This window comes from Nicotiana attenuata, chromosome 3 (assembly GCF_001879085.1).
Source record: "Nicotiana attenuata strain UT chromosome 3, NIATTr2, whole genome shotgun sequence".
Classification (NCBI taxonomy): domain Eukaryota; kingdom Viridiplantae; phylum Streptophyta; class Magnoliopsida; order Solanales; family Solanaceae; genus Nicotiana; species Nicotiana attenuata.
This window is the reverse complement of record NC_031991.1, coordinates 71,094,730-71,111,829: the sequence shown is the minus strand read 5'-3', so window position 1 is coordinate 71,111,829 and position 17,100 is coordinate 71,094,730. Positions and strand designations below refer to the sequence as shown.

The 17,100-nt window shown below is 42.9% G+C and overlaps 1 pseudogene; it reads left to right on the top strand.

Annotated features, from left to right (window-relative positions):
• Positions 10,710-17,100, top strand: part of LOC109224491 — a 170,512-nt pseudogene continuing 164,121 nt past the window's right edge.

The following is a 17,100-nucleotide window of genomic DNA, read 5'->3' as shown; positions in this document are numbered from 1 at the left end:
CCACAGCATGTCATCCACATGATCTTGGGAGGCAACGATGCCCCACAGGAACCCATGGTCAGAAGAACAAAAATATCCATCATTAGAGAAAAGCGAACTCGGGGTTACATACCCGAGGATGCTCTCACATTCACCGATGAGGACATCGAGACCATGTCTCAACCTCGTAACGACACACTGGTAATCTCTTCTCTTGTAAATACATTTCAAATTAAACGTGTACATGTGGATCTAGGTAGCTCGGCCAACATTATCAGGTCGAGGGTGGTAGAGCAGCTCAGACTGCTTGACCAAATCGTGACCGCCTCTCGAGTCCTCAATGGATTCATAATGGTAAGCAAAACAACAAAAGGGGAAATCACCCTCCCAGTCAACGTGGCCGGCACAACCCAAAGTGCCAAATTCCATGTCATCGAAGGAGACCCAGTCAACGTGGCCGACACAACCCAAAGTGCCAAATTCCATGTCATCGAAGGAGACATGAGATACAATGCCTTACTCGAAAGGCCATGGATACACTGCATGAGAGCAGTACCACCAACCCTTCATCAAATGATGAAGTTCCTGACAAAGGATGGGATAAAAATCATCTACGGGGAACAGCACACGACAAGAGAAATGTTCGAAGTACACGACGTAGCGCCGACACCAGTACCTCCACCTTCGAAAGAGCCAAAGGATAAGCAAGTAGTAAAGTAGCGATAACAAGCTACATTCTCGGGTACGCCCGACTAAATAAAACGAAGAACCATACCATAACGAACGATTGAATCACATCGAGATTCGAAGCGCCGTCGGCACTAAGGTATGGCCATCTCCCTTTTTTAGTTACATTTTATACTAACCTGAATGCAGGTATCCGATCAAAACGGCCGAAATGCTTCCCAACTCGAAGGCCTTAGGTTTCAAAAGCATGCGTTACACTCTTTTCCTTCGACCGGTTTTTTATCCCAGGAAGGGTTTTACCGGGAAGGTTTTTAACGAGGCAACATCTATATTCTACATAAGGAAAACTCAACAAGTATTCAAGCTGCTTTTGCAATCAACCTCGAATACCGGGGGGCATCCACCTGGAAGGTCACTTACTCGGAGAATCTAGGATGTGCTGAAGAGGGTCTCGATAGGAAAACAATGTACTGGGCCAAACAGTCGAACGAATCGTGCCCACATAGAATAACTGAGCCCTTAACAACCAAGACATGTATACTTGTACCAAGTAATCAAAGAATACTTTCAAAAGCATTTTGTGTTTCAAATAAGCTCGGTATTTTTGGAAAAATGGCTCCTCTGTCAAAAACTCCCCAAACACTCGGGGACTAGCGTTAAGAACTCGAAACAATGCGACCCCCGAATCGGAGCTCCAAACTCATAAGCCCTCGAAAAGGCAACACAAAAATCACAAATCAACTGAAAAGCCAAAAACATCTCGAACACTCGGGGACTGGCGTCGAAAAAACTCAAGGTCACATGACCCCCGGGTCGGAAAACTCCGAAATCGTAAGCCCTCAAAGAGGCAACACCAAGTTTACAAGTAATGGCTCCCGAGCCAAAAAACCCCCGATGACTCGAGGACTGTCGCCAATTGCCACCCCCATCGACTTATGAAAGCCCGATGCGTAAGACCACATGCGGCCAGCCTCGGTCTCGTAAGACCTACATAAGGCAACAACAAAAGCTACAAGACCTCAAAGGCATGTAAAATCTGTAAGACCTCAAGCAAGGCATGAAGCACACTTGTACCAAGTGACAATAACTGTAAGACCTCAAAGGCATGTAAAACTTGTAAGACCTTACTAAAGACATAATCCCAATCTTAAAATTAAGGCTATATATCGAACTTGTAAGACCCCTAAAAAGGCATACCCTCGATATGGACACTGAAACTACTTCATTCGGGGACTGAAAGGCTCCGGCCAAACACAATGACTACGGTCACTAGGCTGTACCAGCCAAACTAACACGACTCGAGGACGCCCGACTGTCGCTATAAAATCACAGGACTTCAATTACTTCGAATATACTACGAAAAGAACTGGTTAAATGGGCTACCCTCGGCATAGGCAAAAGAGGTTCGACCATGTTAGCTCTTAACTACAGGCTTCGGGATACTCAGCCTCTGAGAAAAACCTCCCGAGGTGCTCGATCATCGCCATATAACGACTCACAATCAAGGTTTTATCAAACCGTCGAAGAGTCAGGCAAACACAATTTCAAAGTCCTTAACTAGGGAAAAGTAAAGCCTATATTAGAGGTCACACCGACCCAATGCGTAAGAGCCACTGTCGCTAGCCCATATTAAAGGTCGTACCGACCCAAAGCTTACGAGCCACTAACGCTAGCTTACATTAAAAGGTCGAACCGACCCAAAGCGTAAGAGCCGCTGACGCCAGCTTACATTAAAGGGTCGTACCGACCCAACGCGTAAGAGCCCAAGGGCCGGCTTTAAATTCAAACACTTGAGGGTCAAATGAGCTCGAGTCGAAACCTGACTCGGAGACTGAAGCCGAAACAGTTAACTAAAAATGCCTAAGGGTGAAAGCATAAGAGCCTAAGACGCCAACTTACATTAAAAGGTTATACCGACCAAAGCGCGTAAGAGCCTACGGGCTAGTCTAATAAGCCCCAGGGCCATACAACGAATCTAACGATTCGTTTTAGCTCGAAGATCAGTTCTTCTTGCTGATGGCTAACAAACATCGAAAGGTACATGAAAAATTAAGTCGCAAGATTTCTTTTTGTACACATGTGTAAAAGAACACAAGCTTCATTCACAAAGTTCATTGAAACACTACATACAAAATCAGAAAAGGAAAGGTCTAATCATATGCCCCCCTCGGGGACTACGGCCCGTCAGCCTATTTCTCGCCATCCTCGACATCGGACAAAAGGGACTCAGCGTCATATTCATCCGCCTTTGCCTGTTTAACCTCTTCCGAGAGGTAAAAACCCCTAAGATTGATCTCCTCGAGGGTTTCCCTTCGAGATTTGCATCGTTCATACTCCAAGCTCTTACTTTCGCGCGAGAACCCTTCTCAGCTCAGCTCAGGCATCGGCAACGTCCATTAAATAGATCGCCCCTTTCTTGTCAGCTTTAGTTCCGCTCAGTACGGCTTCGGCCCGGACATCCATAACTTCGGCTTTTATCTTCAAAAGCTCAGACTCAAGCTTTGTGACCATATCCGTTCGGACCAAACTGTTCTCATGAGTTAAGCGAAGTTGAACCTCGAGGGCGGAAGCTTTAACCAAAGCACTTTCTCCGCTATAGTATGAGCGTCTGCCTGAGCCTTTAACTCATCGCGCTCACGTTTGGCTTGGCCAACTTCACTCCTAAAGCGTTCCAGGTCTCCAGACTTCTTCTGTAGCTAAAATAAACGAAACGTCAGCCTTACGAATGGAAAAGGGAGCATGCGCCCCGCCTAGAGGAATAAGTACTTGTTCCTCGAGATAGGTTTCGTTGTTCAGGCTTAGACTCGCCTCGCACCGCAAGAGCGCCAACTCGTCTTCTCTCTCGTCGTAAAGAAGCCTGAGGGACTTCTCGCCATCCACGGCTTTTTGCAGCATGGCCTCACGATGAAGCAGCTCATACTTGAGCTTGTTGAAAGCCTGTGAAAGAGAAACTCGACCAGAGAGTAAAAATTACAAAAGTGTAAAATCATTACAAACGGCAAAAAACTCACCTCAGAATAGAGCCGCTGAGCTTCCTAGAAAGAACCGCACCCGGTGGTGGCGCGATCGCTCAGCATATGCGGCCCCTGGTTGCGAACATCCCTCGAAGTTCCTTCGATGGGGGAAGACACATCCTCGCCGAACCCCCAACCTGGACTCATCTCGCTGCAAGCACCGTCGCCCTATGAAAGCCCTTTCGGCTTACTATCATTGCTCCATAGCCCCGAAGGATTCCCCGATGCCTACGGTGATGGGTTAGTACACGTACAAAGAAAATGCCTTAAAGAAGCAAATCACACAACGCATGCAATGGTGTTTAGCCTCCCATCTGCCCTTAGACAAAACTCGCCACTTACGCTCGTTATAAGTCGAGCTAGTTGCTAGCTTCCGAGCCTAGTCCGTCAAGTCAGGGACCTTGCACGGCGTCCATGAAATAGCTACAGAAAAGGAATGGAAGACGCATTTACGGAACCTGCCTATGCCACAAGCAAAACTATGAAGGCACAAGTATATCACTTACGTATAAAATTCCATTTGTGAGGGAATGGCAAAAACTCCACGGGGATAATATCAATGGTCCGTACTCGGATGAATCGGCTTATCCACTCCCGATCTCCATCTTCTTCATCATCAACAACGAAAGGTGTCGTGGATCGGCATTGTAAGGTTAGCAGAACTCGATGGTGAAAAGGCCGGTACAGCCTAATAAGATGACTGAGCGTGAATTCAAGCCCTGCTTTCTCTGTGAAGAACCTCATAATCAACACTATCCGCCAAAATGACGGGTAAATCTGCGCCAAGGTAACCCGTTATTTTTGACGGAAGTCAAACAAAACCCTATCAGGGGGGCCTATCATGAAAGGGTACGTTTATACGTTCAAAAACCCCTCGGCATGATCCATGATGCTCTCTCCCGAGGAAAGTGCCCGCAGTACTACCTTTTCCCCCCATCGACACTCTTTCCTCACTGACTCAAGGTGCCCTTCTCCTACTAAAGAAATAAACTTCGAAACAAACTCCCGATGAGCCCAAGCATTTTTGTTCAAAAAGCCTTCAAGGGCGGAACTCCCCTCTCCTCGCCGACCGGACCTTGGTGTGGCAGCCATAACTGCGGTAAAACCCGAAAATCCGAGCAAAGCCTTCAAAGTTGAAAAAGTGAAAGCCTAAACACAAGAAAGGAAAGATCTACAGAGGAGGATGACTACTCACAATAGCAGAATCCCTAAAAGAAGGAATACAACCCTATATGTGGAGAAAACGGCGACAGTCCGCCTTCCTCAAAGGCCAATTAAAAACGATAACTGAGACATCTCTCCCATTGGGAAAATGTGCCAACGGAATCGCCTCGGTCATTTTGTAACCATGTCATACATTTGGCGCCGCTATACGATGCCTTTGGGTCAGAAACCCCGGCATCGACCAAGCCTCGAGATGGTACCCGATCTCGAGGACCTCCGTCAAAAAGAAGATAGGCTCTAAGATGTCATTGGCATCATTACAAGTCCCGAGATGGTACAACGATCTCGAGGACCTCCGTCAAAAAGAAGATAGGCTCCAAGAAGCCGTTGGCATAATTATAAGTCCCGAAATGGTGCCCGATCTCGAGGACCTCCTTATAAAAAAAGATAGGCTCCAAGAAGCCATTGGCATAATTACAAGTCCCGATATGGTACCCGATCTCTAGGACCTCCACCAAAGAGGAGATAGGCTCCAGGAAGCCAATGACTTCACTACACGGCCCGAGATGGTACCCAATCTCGAAGATCTCCACCAAGAAGGCGATAAGCTCCAAGGAGCCATTGATATCATCCTAATCCTCGAGATGGTACCCGATCTCGAGGGCCTCACTCAAAAGAAGATAAGCTCTAAAAACCTACTCATGTGGGCTTGGCCTCGCTCGAGGTACTATCTAAACCCGGGTAGACTCCCATCCGAGATCTATCTGCGACGCGTTAAGGCTATCTACACCGAGTTCAAAGCAAACTTCCAAGTAGCCTGTGCTTGAGCGGACCCCCTAGAAAATCCCCCCGTCGAGGACTATTGAGGGGTCAAAAGGGATAAGTCTCGTATTCAAAGTTTAAAGCTCTACTCTCACTCAACTCGAAGTCAGGGATCCAGGCAGCCCGAGTTTATCAATCCTGGCTCGGTCAAAGGAACGACAGAGGTTTCTATGAGGAATTGTGTTAACCAATCAAGAGCCAGAGAAATACTTACGACCGGGCTCGATATTCGTACCGATCAGTAGAATTATGCATTCGGATTCTTCACAAGTGTAGATAAATGGAAATAAAGCATAAATCAGAGACCAATTGAAGAAACATCTTTTCCATTAATAAACAATGATTACAAAGCCCACGAGAGGTCCTTACACATGATTACAAAGACCACGAGAGGTCCTTACACATGATTACAAAGCCCACGAGGGGTCCTTACACAAAAACAAAGAAGCAAAAAAAATACATACAATGGAAATCAAGAGTCTAATCTATACTCGGGGGTGTATCCTCGGCGGCAGTATGTTCGAGCACCGTCTCCTGGGGAATCATATCTCTGGGAGCCTGATCTGGCCCCCGCCAACGGTGTCTCGAAGGACGAGGATGAAGCAGAAAAAGATGAAGAAAAAGCCGTAGCTCGCCAAAGAGCAAAAGCTCGTACCAGGCTGCGAAAATTACAGCCTGGTGAAAGACTTGGCGGGCATAGGTCTTGCCTGCACGACTACTTTGAGTCCACTTCTTGGAACATTGTGTCGTGCAGCTTAATGGCCGGTAGTGCCGCTTCACCCCACATAAAGCAAAAGGGATGAAGTGCCACACCAGGCCGGAGTAGGGAGGTGAGCAGCGGAGTAAAGTTCGAACGCCCTCCTGAGCAGCGGTGTAGAGTCCGAATATCTTCCAGAGTGGTAAGAAATCGGTATCCTTATTTCATCATCTCGAGCCAGCGACGGCAGCAATAGTAACAAGAAGAAGAAGAAGAAGAAGTTAGTGCGATCCCGTTCGGAGGGAGATAGCTCCGAGAGAGAGTCATGGCATGACTGATGAAAACATTGTCGTATGGCCTTATGGCCACGATTTTCAACCATGGGAGATAAAAATGGATGAGGATGAAGAGAAGAAAGGGGGGTGGATGGATATTGGAGGACCCTTGAATGTTGAAGTGGTTCCGGGAGGCTTCCATTTATAGATGGTGGCAGTGCAACCGACGGCCCCATCAATGTCTTTGAAAGACATATCGGCAGGCGCAATCAATACATTTTTTGGGAAGTGAATCGACGGCGATATTATTGCTTTGGAGAATAAGAATCGGCAGTACATTGAATAACACTAAGAAGATGAACCGACGAGACGCTTCAATTATTATAAAGGCTTACGTCATATGTATGACATCATCACTGAAAATTTCGAATATATGGATATCAAAGTCGTTTCTTATTGTTCCACTCTAGGAAACGCGGGGACTATCTGTATGCGGTAAATTCGGAGGGTCCAATTTTCGGCCATCACAACACCTCGTAAGGAAGCTCTCCAAAGTTTCGAGACTACGGTCGATATTTACCCCTAGGGGCCATCGATGTCCAACCTCGAGACAGTGCAAGTTGACAATTATGATAAAAAAGTGGGAAGTTCCCTAGGCGCACGATTAGAGTTGACAAAGTCTAGTAGGCTAGCTCTGACTCGTATCAGGGCATTAAATGGCTGTACCATCCCCATATCTTTGTAATCAATGTATTTGTATTATGTTGGGATCCCCCCGCCCCTCATATATAAAGGGGATCCTTGTCACTTTGTAAATATCTGATACTAAATATTCAATACAAGAACATTCTCTGTACTCTCTAACTTAACATATTCTCTTGAACTCATTAGTTCATTTATTGCTTATATTCATTGTGTTCTATTTATTGTTCTTCATTTATTGCTTATCATTGATCATAAAGAGCCATAACCGTAGCTCTCATAAAGTGTTAGTCCTCCCTCGATCGTTCTAAGCCGGTCGCCCAACTCGACCCCGAGGCCTTATAAACGACAGCTCGAGGCCCCAATCTCCAACCGTTTGGTTCGATTATCATATCGTTTCTAAGCTGCAATCTTGATTTCTAGTCTTTTACTTAGCATCCATTGCTTAACAACTAGCATAAAAATAGATCACGTATTTTTATAACCACAAAATTAAATTTAATTGTAATTACCATTTTCACGGTAAACAAAATCCAAGACCTTCGTTGGCATGCATAGGTGCGTTTTGCGAGTTTGACATGTTTAATCCTGAGAATAAAAAATTCTTGACAAGAAAAAGTGTAAAAATAGCGTGTGTTATGAGAATCAGTACTGAAATAATCACTATTATCTTTAGCCCACGGTGGGCGCCAAACTGTTTACCTCGAAAATACGAGTAACAATTAAATTTGATTTGTGGTTTTAAAGATATGTGATTTAGTTCAGTACCAATTAATAATCAAGAAGTATAAAGTAGAAATGAAAGAAATGAATGAATCAAACCAGTGTTACTAAGTAGTATCGACCTCGAGCCCAGTGACCTCGAGATGGATCAAGAACAGTAAAGCATGAATAATAAAGCTAAAGGACAATTCAGATGATCAATGAGCGAGAAAAGTAAGAGAGTATATTATTTGCCAATGATTAGATGATGTTTACAAATGATTGAGGTCCCCTTTATATAATAAGGGAACCCTAAATAAGGTACATTTCTATCTACAGTAAAGAATCTTATTGGGACAGTTGTCTAACTGCCTAGTACGGGTTCATACAAATCTATTTCGGGATTTACGCCATGATCTTTGGAAGTGGCAGGAATCATGCTCATTCTGTTACAAATCCATAACGACATTATCTCAAGGCCTAGTCAGAATCAAGCCCCGACGTTCCTCGAACAATTAACTCTTCGAGCCTTGTACTCTATCATCGAGCTTAAGCCTGGTTCATCGAGCTTCGAACTCGACCCGTCCTGAATTCGGGCTTATGGCGATCCCTCGAGCCTAAGAAATCGGGCATACCTAATTTCGACCGTATACAATATAAAAAAAATTAATTTAATCACATAAAGTTTAGTGATTAAAATTAAAATTGTAATGAAAATCTATTTAGTCCGATTATCTTATTAAAATGGTAACCCGGCCCTATAGGGAGGTAACCATCTTGGTGAGATTAATTGGAATAAGATAGTAAACCTTTAAGTTGGAATTATCTTATACCCACAGGTACTGATTAGTTTCTATGTGTTTTGGTTTACTAGTCTAACAAAGTTAGTAAATTCTATGCAGGGGTTGCAACCTCTGCCCATAGGAAGGTCTAGAATTTACTAAGAATCTGTATTTACTCGATTCACCTTTTGATAGATTGTACTTTATAGCTTATGTATGTGTATCTTTGTCTTGCAGTCTTTATAATTTTTCCTATCGCTATTTTTAATAAGAATGCTTGAATTCCAATGCTTTCCGGTGACAATTATGCTGAATGAAAGGAGAAAGTCCTTCTCACTTTAGGGTGCTCGGATTTGGACCCGGCACTCCGTGTGGATGAACCACCTATTCCCATAGAATCAAGTATGCCAGCGGCGAAGGCTAAATATGAGCGGTGGGAGCGATCTAATTGCTTAAGTTTAATGCTCATTAAAGCCCACATAAGCCAAAGCATTAGGGTTTCTATCCCTAATAGCGATAAGGTCAAAGCTTACATGAAGGCAATTGATGAACAATTTGTAAGCTCTGACAAGGCTTTAGCTAGCACCCTTATGAAGAGGCTCTCAAGTATGACTTTTGATAGAAGTTGTACAGTGCGTGAGCACATTATGGAGATGAGAGACATTGCTGCTAAACTCAAGTCCCTTGAGGTTGATATGTCTGAACCATTTCATGTGCATTTCATTCTCAACTCACTTCCTGCAGAATGTGGTCCGTTTAAGATTTCTTACAACACACATGAGGATAAATGGTCAATCAATGAACCTTTGACCATGTGTGTTCAAGAAGAAGAGAGGTTGAAGCACGAGTCACCTGAAAGTGTTAACATGGTGACTCATGGTAAGAGAAATTCAAAGAAGGGCAAAAGTGTTCCCATGAAGAAGAAAAGCACCTTTGACAAAGATGCATGTTGTTTCTGTAAGAAGAAGGGACACTGGAAGAAGGATTGCCTGAAATACAAGAAATGGCTTGAGAAGAAAGGTAATTTTACCTTTGTATGTTGTGAATCTAATTTTACTGAAGTTTCTGATAATACATGGTGGATTGATTCCGGTGCTACAATTCACATTATCAAAATAATGCAGGGCTTTCTAACACGGAGGAAGCCGATAGGAAGTGAACATTATGTCTATTCTGGCAATAGGACGCCTTCACGTGTGGAAGGCGTGGGGAATTATAGGCTCATTTTGAAGGATGGTTTTCACTTAGATTTAGAAAATACTTTTTATGTTCCACAATATTAAATTTAATTTCTCATTCAAGACTATCGATTAGTGGATATGATTTGAATTTTCATTATCCTTCTGTGAAACTTTTGAAAGATAATAAAGTTATTGGTTTTGGAAATTTGAATGGAAATTTATATAAACTTGAGCTAGACCCCACATTTGAATGCAATGTTTTAACTTTGCATGAAAAAGAAATTGGCACTAAGCGATGTATTATCAATGAGAACTTATCAAGTCTTTGGCACAACAGACTGGAACACATCTCTATTGATAGAGTCAAAAGGTTGGTTAATGATAGAGTTCTAAAAGCTGTTGATTTTTCTGACTTTGCGACTTATGTGGACCGCATAAAGGGTAAGCAGACTAACAAATCAACTAAAGGTGCCAAAAGGAGAGCTCAATTGCTTGAGATCATACATACAGATATAAAGCGATGTTTGTAACCAAGGGTTTTACTCAAAGTGAAGGCATTGATTACCATGAAACCTTCTCTCCAGTATCTAAGAAGGATTCATTGAGAATAATCATGGCATTAGTAGGTAATTTTGATTTAGAGTTACATCAAGTGGATGTGAAAACAACTTTTTCTGAATGGAGTTCTTAAAAAGTAGGTATACATGCGTCAGCCTGAAGGATTTTGTGATAAAGACAAAAGTCACCCTGTTTGCAAGTTGAGTAAATCTATTTATGGACTAAAGCAGGCTTCCCACCAATGGTATATTAAATTTCATAATGTTGTTTCTTCATTTGGATTTACATAGAACATCATTGATCAATGTACATACCTTAAGATAAGTGGGAACAAATATATTTTTCTAGTCCTATATGTGGATGACATTTTACTTGCAAGTAGTGATTTGGGATTGTTGCACGAGACTAAATGGTTCCTTATCCAGAATTTTGAGATGAAGGATATGGGTGAAGCCTCTTATGTCATTGGCATAGAGATTCACAGAGACAGATCCTAATGATTACTTGGACTGTCTCAAAAGGCCTACATTGAAAGAATTCTGGAAAGATTCGGGATGAAGAACTGTTCACCTATAGCAGAACCCATAATTAAAGGTGATAAATTCTCATTGAATCAATGTCCACAAATTGTATTGGAAAGGAGCAAATGAAAGACATTCCCTATGCTTCGCTTGTTGGGAGCCTTATGTATGCACAGGTCTGTACTAGACCTGATATTGCTTTTGCGGTAGGAATGCTTGTAGATATCATAGTAACCCTAGTCTTGACCATTGGAAAGCTGGTAAAAGGGTCTTGAGATATTTGCATGGAACCAAGGATTTTAAGCTCACATACAAATACTCTGACTCATTAGAGGTGATTGGATATTCATACTGTGATTTGGGTGGATGCAAAGACACTGGTAAATCTACTTCAGGATACATTTCCTTCATGTTGGAGGTGATGTGTCTTGGAGAATTGTCAAACAGACCATTGTTGCAACATCCACAATGGAAGCTGAATTTATAGCATGCTATGAAGCTACATCACAGGCGTTATTGAAAAACATTATTTCCGGCCTTAGGATTGTCGATTCCATTTCAAGGCCATTGAGAATCTTATGTGACAATTCAGCTGCAATATTCTTCTCTAAGAACAGTATAAGTGGACCGGAGCAAGCACATCGATATAAAGTACTTGATATTTAGAGAGTATGGGAAGAAGCAAGATGAGGATTTTGAGCATGTTAGTACTAATTTGATGATTGCTGATCCTATGACTAAAGCTCTGCCGGCTAATATTTTCAAGGATCATGTAACCTATATGGGGCTTAGTAGCTCAATTAAGTCTTGCTTTGCTCTCTAACAGTTTGTCTAGATATTATGTTTATTTTGATATACACGACAGTGCACACTCTTGGTTTTTCATGTATATTTGTGATCATTGGATCAATAAAGTTGGACTCTGAATGACTTATATTAAGTTCATTCATAAAGTTGTTAGATAGTTTGTTAGAATATATTGGGCATTGTAATACATGGAAGGAAGTGTTTGTTTAAAAGCATGACCGCCATGATTCATTTAATAAAAAATTCAAGTTAAAGTGATTGTTGCATAACTTTTAGCTGAGTGATTTTCACGACCCCAATCGGCCCGGTCGTGATAAGTTGGTATCAGAGTCTAGGTTACATAGGTCTCACGAGTCATGAGCAGGTTTAGTAGAGTCTCGCGGATCGGTACGGAGACGTCTGTATTTATCCTCGAGAGGCTGCAGAACCTTTAGGAAAAACTCCACATTCTTGAATTCTTATCATGTGTTCTTGATTCAGCTTGAAAAATAACTCTTGAAATTCCTTCCACGCATTCGTATGCGCACATGAGCGCTCAGTAACGGGTGTGCATTGATGGCTTGTGATTCCCCGATCGAGGAGCGAGATGTGATCTCTGAGTTGATGTTGGGCCAGTCTAGAGGACATGAGGTCGGATCTTTGCCTATGGCTTGAGCACCGAGATGCTGATTGTGTGAGCAAGTGCTTTGAACTTATATGTTCGGTATTGTCCCTATTAGTGGAAGTGACAGCTGGATAGCTATGTGATGAGTATGTTAGTACTGCGAGATGTATCTATGTGACTTGGAAGTGACGAGGAAGGTCTGCTGGATGATAGAAGAACTATTAGGTGTTTGAATTCCATCGTGATTCGAGGTATAGCCCCGAGTTATGGGCATGTGAAGGATCTTTTCATGTTTTCCAGTTGAGAGTGAAGTAAATTTATGTTGCGGTATGAGTTCAGACTCAGGAAGACTAAGTGACTGCGTACAGTTTATGACGGTGGAAGGTATACAGAAATGTTAACTGAAGGCAAAGCAGGTGGGTTATTTCCTGCAGAGAGTTTTGGGGTTGTGTGACCCTTATGTGATTGTTAGAAGATCTCATGTGCAAGTGAAATATAAGTGTTGAAATTTGAAAGTTTGGGTCGCTTAAGAGAGTGGGCTTAACTGTTGCGAGATTTGCTGAAGATTCAAGGTGCTAGATGATTTGTGTTTACGCGATCTTACAAAGGATTTGAGTTTAATGTCATTATGGTATTGTGGCATCAATGGATTATAAGTGTTATGAGTTATTGAGTGTATTCTGATCTATGGCTTCGAGCCAAGTGCGGGAGTTGCCAGCGATTAGCTAATTGCTCGGTTATGTGCTATGTTGGTTCCGATTTGAGGCGTGTGGTGAATCAGTTCTGGTTGCGGAGATGGATCCCGAGGATGGCTCGAGTAAAGGAAATTTTTGACTAAGGAAAGGTTATGTGCTGTAGTGTCAAAAGTGCCAATAAGGCACTGGTTGTTCGGTTTTATTGATTGGGTTAATTGCAGTCTGAATAGAGTGAATGACTCTCGGAAATGGTTCTAATGTGTTCAAGATACTTCATGTAACCAGTGGGTATCTCAAAGTCGTATATGTGGTTAGAAGCCGAGTTTTCATTGGAAGAGTTCAAGACTTATGGTATTTCTATGTTAATTATGGGATTCTATGTATCAGTATCAAGAAGGTAAAGGTAACGGATTTAGATTCGCAGAAAGTCCTTCAGAGCAAAGTATTCTGGAATGTGGTATTTTTGAGAATATTTGAGAGAGTATTCAGCGGCTTATGGGTCTTAGATAGTGTGGCTTTATGCTTGGGTCTCGTGTGGTGAGCCTAGGTGGAGGAATTGTGGTGCTACAACGAGAAGGAATATCAAGTCGAAGATGAATCAGAAGGAAATTTAGATAGATGGAGTAGCTTGATGGCAGACCGGACCGGTATGGCAAAGATATGATTAATTCTTTGTGTGTGTTCGAGGTAATGAGTTCTTACAGGTATCTTGCAGCAAGCTCTTAGGTTTTGATGGCTCTCGTAGCTTGGTCTAGTTGGAAGGATTCAGTCCTGGCAGTAGTTTGTGCAATGGAATCTGGAGTGTTCTTGTTGAGTTCTACCGCGGTCGGAGATGTATATTTTCTACAAGTGTGCGGAGCATGGGATGTATAGTGATTTTTCTTCTAATATGGGACCAATGGAAAGTTCTTGACTAGTTGAGTACGTGGATGTTTGTGGCTCGGAAGGGATATGAGGTCCTCATAGTTTTCCTAGAGTGGTACGGTTTATGCGGTATGTTGTGTAAGATTGAGATTTGCATGGGTAAGGTCACGGCTCAGATTTGAATGGAAGGTCATAAATTCTTAGGCAGCACGAGCAGTTTTAGATGATTTGAGAAATGATCTTCAAATGATTAAGGAAATGGTAATGTTAATTGACGTGATTTGACGCGGGTATATGTTTCATAAAGGGGCAATGTGATTAAGTTGATGGTACTTTGGTAGTATTGCAGCACTTCTTGTCAGATCAGCTGTTGATATTCGAGTTTGCTTGGCAGCACAGAAGAATCTTAGAGTATCTCTCGTGGAATGATTGAGCACTGGAGGTGAGTTATATATGCGAGTGGCGGAATTGGGATCAGATATGGTAATTCCTGTGTTTTAGGGACTTGGAGACTGGAAGTACTCATATACCGGTTAGCTCATGGTTGTGGATGGCAAAATGTGGGTAAGTTAGTCAAATGTTAGTATGTGCCATGATCCAGTCATTGTGAACCTTCGAAGGATTATTTATCTATTGTGGGTAACTAGAGTTGATGTGTGGTCCATTGGTAGACCTATATGGAGATGTGTCCGGCATCAAGACGATTTTGTTGACTTCTAGTTGCTGTTGGCGAGGGATGTGTTGATTCGGTTGTTATTGAGCTTATTAGAGATCTGGGGAGATCTATGGGTTGCTTTCTATGTTGTGAGACGTTACGATCTGTTGGTTACAGGCACCTATAGTGCGGTTCTATCGGAGTTTCATAATGGAAGTAAATCGGGAAGAGTAATTGGGAGTTGCTCGGTGAATGGAGTATCGGATATGTTCTATCGGGCTTGCGTGGTGTATGTCATTTGTTTCACCGTGGGCGTAATGATTTGCTCCGGTTCCAGACGTCAATTGAGCATGGTTGCCAATTTCGAGCATAGTGACCTGAGGTGTTTCATGTGGAGCAGTGTTTGGATAGGGTCGCGCGTTGTAGCGAAGCTATGTGGAAAAATGACTTGGCGAGCTAGATTCGTGTAATCTATTTCTATGATGCGAGGCGGGTTCTCAGCCGTGTGTTGTGATGGTACTGGTGGCTTGAGGTACAACTCTTTCATTTGAGTCAGTTTCATGATGTGAGTATGTGCTTATTGTTGCGCGGACTGCGCAAGTTGTGGTTTTAGCCTGTCTTGATGTGTCATGTCACCAGAGTGGAGTGTTGGATTAGAAGAGATCGTTGGGATCATTAGTGAATACGAACGGATTCGATTTCGGCATGTTGGAAGGATACTATCGAGGTTCGGCTCGGAAATTTGCTATGGCATTTGCAAAGAAGAAGTGGCTTCATGAATGGTTAATCTGAGAAATAGTTATGGTTTGTTGTGTGTTTCATTTATCGTTGGCAGTATATGGAAGTGTTGGGATGAGACTTTAGTTGACAAGAGGTTTTCGACCAGTATTCGATTGTTGTGGGCAGCTGCTGTGAATAGAAGTTATCGCTACGGGTGTTCGTGTTATGTGGTATATTATGGTATTGCTCCCGAGGTTGCAGGCATGGGTTACTACAGCTAGTTCGGGTCTATTCAGAGTATACGTGTGAGGTTTTGATCGTATCGATGGTTTCAGAAATAAAAATGTGGTTCTATGGCTTATGGGCCAGATTGGATTGTGTAATTTCAGTTGCAATGTGTTATCGAACATATATGAGGTAGGGTGACGTGGGATCACCCCCGGGTATACATGGTAAGGTTATTCAGCTATTGGTTGGCTTTTGGAACAACTCTGGGTACGTTCGAGGACGAACGTGTGTTTAAGTGGGGGAGGATGTAACGACCCGACAGGTCATTTTGAGCTTTTGCACTTTGGTCGTCAGTTCTCGGGCATGACTTGCCCCGTGTAATATATTATGACTGATGTAGATCGTTGGTTTTGGTTTTCAGGGAAATCGGAATGAATTTGAAAGAACAGTCTCAGCTGAAAGCTTTGAATTTGAAAGGTTTGACTAAGAGTTGACTTAATTGTATATGAGCTCGAATCAGAATTTTTATGATTTGGTTAGCTCCGTTAGGTGATTTGGGACTTGGGAGCGTGATTAGAATGCATTCTGGAAGTCCGTGGAAGGTTTAGGCTTGAATTGGCGAAGTTAGTATTTTGGCGATTTCCGGTTGATAGGTAAGATTTTGATCCGAGGGTCGGAATGGAATTCTAAGAGTTGATGTAGCTTCTTTATGTCATTTGTGATGTGTGTGCAAAATTTCAGGTCATTCGGACGTGGTTTGGTTGGGTTTTTGATCAAAAGCGTGTTTCGGATGTTTTTAGAAAACTTAGGCTTGAATTCGATGTGAATTGATGGATTTGGTGTTGTTTGAGGTGTTTTGATGATTGGAACAAGTTTGAATGATGTTATGGAATGTGTTGGTGCTTTTGGTTGAGGTCCCGGGGGCCTCGGGTGAGTTTCGGGTGGTCAATCGGACCATATTCCATGTGGAAATGTTTCAGAAAATTGTTCTCAACATTTGCAGCAATTTATCTCTTCGCGTTCGCATAAGTGTCCTCGCGTTCGCGAAAAGTAAGCTGAGGAAGGTGTGAAATTGGCCTTCGCGTTCGCAAGGCAGGCATCGCGTTCGCGGAGGGGTGTGATCTCAGTGCATCGCGTTCGCAGGGGTTTATTCGCGTTCGCATAGAAGGATTTGAGCCAGTGGGTTTGAAGTGGAATTGTGCTACGCGTTCGCAGATGTGTTGTTGCGTTCGCGAAGTGTTGTGTAGGCAAAGCATCGCGTTTGCGAGTCCTGTGTCGCGATCGCGTAGAAGGGAAATCTGGCCAAGGTAAGTTGTGCATCGCGAACACGAGAGTTTGACCGCGTTCGCGAAGAAGGAATTCCAGTGCTGGGCAGAATGTTATAATTTCATTTCATCCGCGATTTTGGGTCATTTTTCCTCCATGGTTGGTCATTTTTGAGTA